Here is a 6434-nt window from a genome sequence, read left to right on the forward strand (position 1 = left end):
CAATGCATTGGGCCATCCTCAACTGCTTTCCCAGGCCACAAGCAGGGAGCTGGATGGGAAGTGGAGCTGCCGGGATTAGAACGGGCGCCCATATGGGATCCCGGGGCATTCAAGGCGAGGACTTTAGCCTCTAGGTCACGCCGCTGGGCCCTAAAACAAAATTCTTACAGCACCGTGGAGTTAAGTAACATGTTACTGCATAACCAATGTGTCAATGAAGAAATGAAAAAGAAAACACAAAAGTTTCTTGGGGAAGATGATACTACTGTGTGAAGTATGAGTCAGTGAAGAGTTTAATCAGAGAAAAGGAACTATTTTGAAGAAATTAAAATAAAAACAAAAATATCAAAACCCAGGGGTTGCAGCAATTTACATGAAGGTTGCGTTATATCAGAGAGAACATATGATATTTATCCTTATGGGATTGACTTATTTCAATAAAAATCAAGCTAGAGAAATCACAATTCCAGACCTCAAGACATTACAGAGCAGTGGTCACCAAAACAGTCTGGTACTGATACAGACACAGAGAAGAAGATCAATGGAACAGAATAGAAACACAAGAAGGGAACCCACACATGTGTAGCTGATTAATCCTTGTCCAAAAAAAAAAAAAAAGAAAGAAAGAAACTGAAAACAATCCAGGGAAAAAGCCTTGTCTCTTCAACAAATGCTGTTGGGACAATTGGATAACTGCAGAGGTAAAAAGTAAGACCTCTACCTGTCATCTTATAAAAAAATCAGCTCTAACTGGATTAAGGACCTAAATCTGCACCCAGAAACTATCATAATAGGGGAAAACATAGGAAGCACTCTCCAAATAGAGGAATGGGAAAAGACACCAAAATAAACAAATGGGACTGCATCAAACTAAAAAGCTTCTGTACAGCAAAGGAAACAATTAACAAAGTGAAGAAGCAGCCATTGAAATGGGAGAAAACTGTTGCACACAACACAACTGATAGGGGACTAATATCTAGGATTTACAAAGATCTTCAGAAATACAGAGACAGAAAAAAAAAACTGTGAAGAATTGATCTGATAGGGTTGGTGTCGGTGAAACAAGATGCCAGACAGTTTGCTCCTTCTATCACTATGCATGCAAGTGAGAGGTCATGTGGGCACACAGAGGAGACAGTCACCTCCAAGCCAGAAGAGGCTTCAGAAGCAAACATCCATGAGCACCTGCATCTCAGAACGTCACAGCCTCCAGAACTGAGAGTCACATGTCTACTGTTCAAGCCACCCAATCTGGTATTTTGTCATTATTGCCCAGGGTCACTAATACACCTGTATACGCTTTACTAGAAACTGCACTAATGCACTTGCTTGCTTTTAGCATACACAAAATACGCTATAACACTACTAATCTAAATGCTAATAGTAATATATTTGCATAAGTAATAAGAATTAATGCTTTGATATGGATTATATTGTATGTATTAGTAATCCTGTTTTGTTGATTCCCCCTCCCTACCTCCACCTCATATCATAGGCTTTGAAATTCTCTACATGTTTTTCTAGTAACCATGTTTATTCCTAGGACTCTAGCATCTAGCTAGATATTAGCTTCAACTTCAACAACATATGATGTATCTGCAAAACTAGGAAACAAATGTTCCCTTTTCCTTTCTGAGTATATTAAATCACATAAAACCTGGCACCAAAAAAGCTTTTTTTTATAAATGTTGTGCCTAATAAACATATCTTATAAAATCTCTGGACTTTGGAGTTGTTGTGATATCGTTAAAGGTATTTTTCTTAAATATTTAGTTATTTTTTTAAGATTTATTTTTATTGCAAAATCAGATATACAAAGAGGAAGATGTTCTGTCCCATGATTCACTCCCCAAGTGACTGTAATGGCCGGTGCTGTGCCAATCTGAAGCCAGGAGCCAGGAACTTCTTTCTGGGTCTCCCACGTGGGTACAGGGTCCCAAAGCTTTGGGCCGTCCTCGACTGTTTTCCTAAGCCACAAGCAGGGAAGGTGAATGGGAAGTAGAGCTGCAGAGATTAGAACTGGCGCCCACATGGGATCCTGTTACATCTAAGGCGAGGACTTGAGCCACTAGGCCACCCTGCTAGGCCCGAAATTTATTAATTTTTATTGGAAAGGCAAATATACAGAGAGAAAAAGAGCAACAGAAAGATTTTCCATGCACTGTCTCACTGCCCAAGTGGCCACAATGGCCAGAGCTGTACTGATCCAAAGCCAGGAGCTAAGAGCCTCTTTCAGGTCTCCCACGCAGGTGCAAGGTCCTAAAGCCTCAGTTACCTTCCACAAACAGCCGGTGTCCAACATAAATGAATCCAAGCAAAGGCCCCAAGTGTTATTATAATCAAGGGCTAGGAGATAGCCTAGGCGTATAGCTTATTTGAAATACCTACCATTGATGGTTTGTTCACTTAAAGAAATTTGGCAGGGTTTTATGCTCATTTAGAAAGAGGAGCACCTAATGAGGTTAAACATCCACATTTGTAGTTAAATCACTGTGGGTTTTTAATCTGAACTGAAGGATGTTACTTCGTGGTTTTTCTTCCATAACCTGATGTAGGTTAGGTAACCTTGGAACATATGCAGTCAAAGGACCTTTAAATTCATCTCGGCATATTTGCTGGTCTTGTCGAGGTTTAGGGAGATCTTTAAGTGCAGCTCTTCATTTAGCTCTGGCTCAAACACTGCTTCCCAGCTGTGTTAGCAGGGTGCTGGATTGGAAGCAGAGCTGCCTGCACTGAGAGCTGGCTGACGGGGAGGATGGACCTTGAGAGGATTCTGGCACATCAGAGCTTTAGGGGAGCTGTCAGGTACAGATAGGAGGCCAGGGCAAGCGCAAGGATAAGGGAAACGAGGAGTTGGCACAGGAGAGAGACCAGCAGGGTAAGTGGGAAAAGTGAGAGCAAGAATGCAAGATTAAGAAATGAGTCTGGTTTCTTTGTCACTTAAGTGTGTCAAATTGCTCCTTAGCTCTGGGCAAAGAATCTCTTAATGAAGCAGTTTTTACTCAGAATTTCACTTGGAGGGCTCTGTACACCAATCAAAAACTGCTGCCCAATTACTCTTGTGAAATCTTGTTCCATTTATTTCTGAAGTGCTTCTCAAATTAACAATTTTGTTCAACTCAAATATTCCCTGGAGTGGCTATTAAAGACCCACATCATCCTTGAAATGATGCCACTTAGGAAGACGAGGGCATAAATTAGTTCTGTGCATTTAATGAAGCAGATTTTCCTGGATTAGAAGAGGATCTACATTTAGAATTCCCTCTGAGAGCTCACAACCATCAGTTTGGAGAGCATCAGACTCCCTGGCCTCTCAGTTCAGCTTAAACAGGCTGACTCTCCTACTTATGATAAGCATTAAGCAACTGCATGACACAACCAACACAAAAAGAGAATAGAAAGGTCTGAGAGGGTCCGGCATGCTAGCTTAGCAGCTAAAGTCCTCGCCTTGCACATGCCAGGATCCCATATGGGCACCAGTTCTGAGCCCAGCAGTCCCGGTTCCCATCAAGCTCCCTGCTTGTGGCCTGGGAAAGCAGTTGAGGACGGCCCAATGCATTGGCACACTGCACCCGCATGGGAGACCCGGAAGAGGTTCCTAGCTCCAGGCTTCGGATCGGCTCAGCTCTGGCCATCACAGCCGCTTGGGGAGTGAAGCAGTGGATGCAAGATCTTTCTGTCTCCTTCTCTCTTTAAATTTGAATTTCTAATAAAAATAAATATTATATTAAAAAATTCACAGATACCTGTGAAGGCTGAGCCAGGGCTGAGGTCAAATTTGGGGATCATGAGCTTCATCTGGGCCTCCCATGTGGGAGGTAGGGATCCAGCTCTTGAGCCAGCATGCTCTCTCTCAGGGTCTACTTCCAACTGGAACAACCATGTAAAGCCAAATATACACCTCAAACCCATCACACAGTTACCTGGGTTTTATATTTGATTCCCATTTGTATCCTTGTTGGAGTCAACCATTTCCTCTCAGACCTTTCTTTTTTTTTTTTTAATTTTATCCCCTTTTTTTTAGATTTATTTTTATTTTCTTTGAAAAGTCAGATATACAGAAAGGAGGAGAGACAGAGGAAAAGATCCATTGATTCACTCCACAAGTGGCCGCACAGCCAGAGTTGAGCTGATCTGAAGCCAAGAGCTTCCTCCTAGTCTCCATGTGGGTGCAGGGTCCCAAGACTTTGCGTCATCCTCAACTGCTCTCCCAAGCCCCAAGCAGGGAGCTGAATGGGAAGCAGAGCAACCAGGACACAAACTAGTGCCCACATGGGATCCTGGTATGTGCCAGGCAAGGATTTAGCCACAGGGCTAGCATGCCAGGCCCATAGCCATTATATTCTATTTATCTAAGACAAATGGAAGTCTGTATCTACAGAAATTCTTGAACATGAATATTCATAAAATTTTTACGGGTAAAAGCCATGCATTTGGAACTACTCAGTGCTCATGAACAGGGTGGTGGAGAAGCCAATCTTGACCCATATGTTGGAACACTACTCAGCAATAAAATGGAAGCGATGGAAGCAGTTATTGGTACCAACAACAATATGGGTGAGCCTCAAAATAATTATGCCAAGTGAAAGATACCAGACTCCCCTCTCCCCAAAATAAGTATATGTCACATCAACCCATCTCAATCAGATTCTAGGAATGCAAATTATTGGGCAGTGTCATAAAGTCAAGCAGGTGGTGCTTGGGGTGGGAGGAGATGATGGAAGGGAGAGGCGAAAAAGCAGGGTGGAATTACAGAAGCTACATGGACATTGTGGCAGTGATACGTACATGTGCTGCTTATCTCCATCTCAGTGATGGCTTTACATGTGTCAAAATGGATCCAATTACGTGCATGAGTAATTCTGAAAAAGTAAGCCCAAATATTGTACACCTGATCTTAGCCAAAAGGTCGAGAAGCATTGAAAAAGTCCAACTATTGTAACATAATTAACTCCAAAACCAGCTGCAGATTTATGTGCCTGCTTTTATTGAGCTTTTTTTCTTTTTCCATAGACACTAAATCTGTCCCAAATTCTGAACACTCCAGATGGAGAGAACACGCCCCCTGCACTAGTTTGATAATAACCTTTTACCTTTCCTTTGCATGTTGTCAATTTGAATATTCCAGGTGTGCAAGGCTCCCTGTGTGTGGATGGAGACAGCAGGCTCTCCTAACTGCCAGTGGAAATGACCTCTCAAAATGAAAGAAAGTGTTGGCTCCTCCCTCCTAGGTGTCTCAAACCAGAAAGCATTCCGCTTCATAAACATTGCCCAGGTAGATTCTGCCCTATCACGGAATCCTCGTAACATACCAGTTCTTCAGAGATTTAAAAATTCCTTATTAACTTACTCTATTTGAAAGTCAAAGAGAGAGACAGAGGTTTTTATCTGCTGGTTCACTCTCCAAATGCCAACAGCCAGAGCTGGGCTAAGCTGTTCCTGGAGCTGGGAACTCAAACTGGGGGTCTCATCTGGGAGGCAGGGGGAAACTGCTTGGGCCATCTCCTGCTGCCTCCCAGGACGACATGAGGAGGAATCTGGAATCTAGAATCTGAAAATAGGACTCCAACCCAGGCACTGCCATACGGAATGCAGCTGTCTTAAAAGCTAGGCAGGTGGATGGGATCTTAAAAAAAAAACAAACAAACAAACTAGGCAGGTGACACAAAGCACAGAGCAGACACGGAACTCTGTTTTCTGATGAACCTCACACTTCTTTGAAATATAAAATGTATTAATTTGAAACTCAAATTAATAACTAATAAAAATGAGCCACACGTCCTCCTCAGCCCACTGAAGAAAAAGTTTACCTTTCCTAGGCAATGCAGTCTCTGTGGGGTTGTACCTATTAAAAATGTAGCCACAGGGCTGGCGTGGTGGCTCAACAGGCTCATCTTCCTCCCGTGGCACCAGCATCCCATATGGGCACCGATTCATGTGCTGGCTGCTTTGCTTCTTATCCTCTCTGCCAATGTGCTTGCGAAAACAGTAGAGATTGGTCCAAGTCCTTGGGACCCTGCACCCACGTGGGCAGCCCAGAAGAAGCTCCTGGATTGACTCAGCCCTGGTCATTGGAGCCATTTGGGGAGTGAACCAGGGGATGGAAGATCTATTTCTCCTTCTCTGTAAATGTGCCTTTCCAATAAACATTAATACATGTTTTTAAATGAAACAGCAAGTCAATTCCCACACAGTCCTGTGTTTCTCTTTTCTAGAAAAAATAAAACCAGGGAAGTGGATCTTCGGCCCATCCATGTCCCACATCAAGGTGCTTGGGTTGATCCCTGGCTCCAGCTGGAGATTCCGGCTTCCTCCTAATGCAGGTGACAGCTCAGGGAACTGGGTCCTTACTACCCATAGACAACACCTGAATTGAGTTCCAGGCTCTTGTGGATATTTAAGGGGTAGGTTAGAAGGTGAGCACTCACACTCTC

Source organism: Ochotona princeps, chromosome 17, assembly GCF_030435755.1.
Source record: "Ochotona princeps isolate mOchPri1 chromosome 17, mOchPri1.hap1, whole genome shotgun sequence".
NCBI classification, from domain to species: Eukaryota; Metazoa; Chordata; class Mammalia; order Lagomorpha; family Ochotonidae; genus Ochotona; species Ochotona princeps.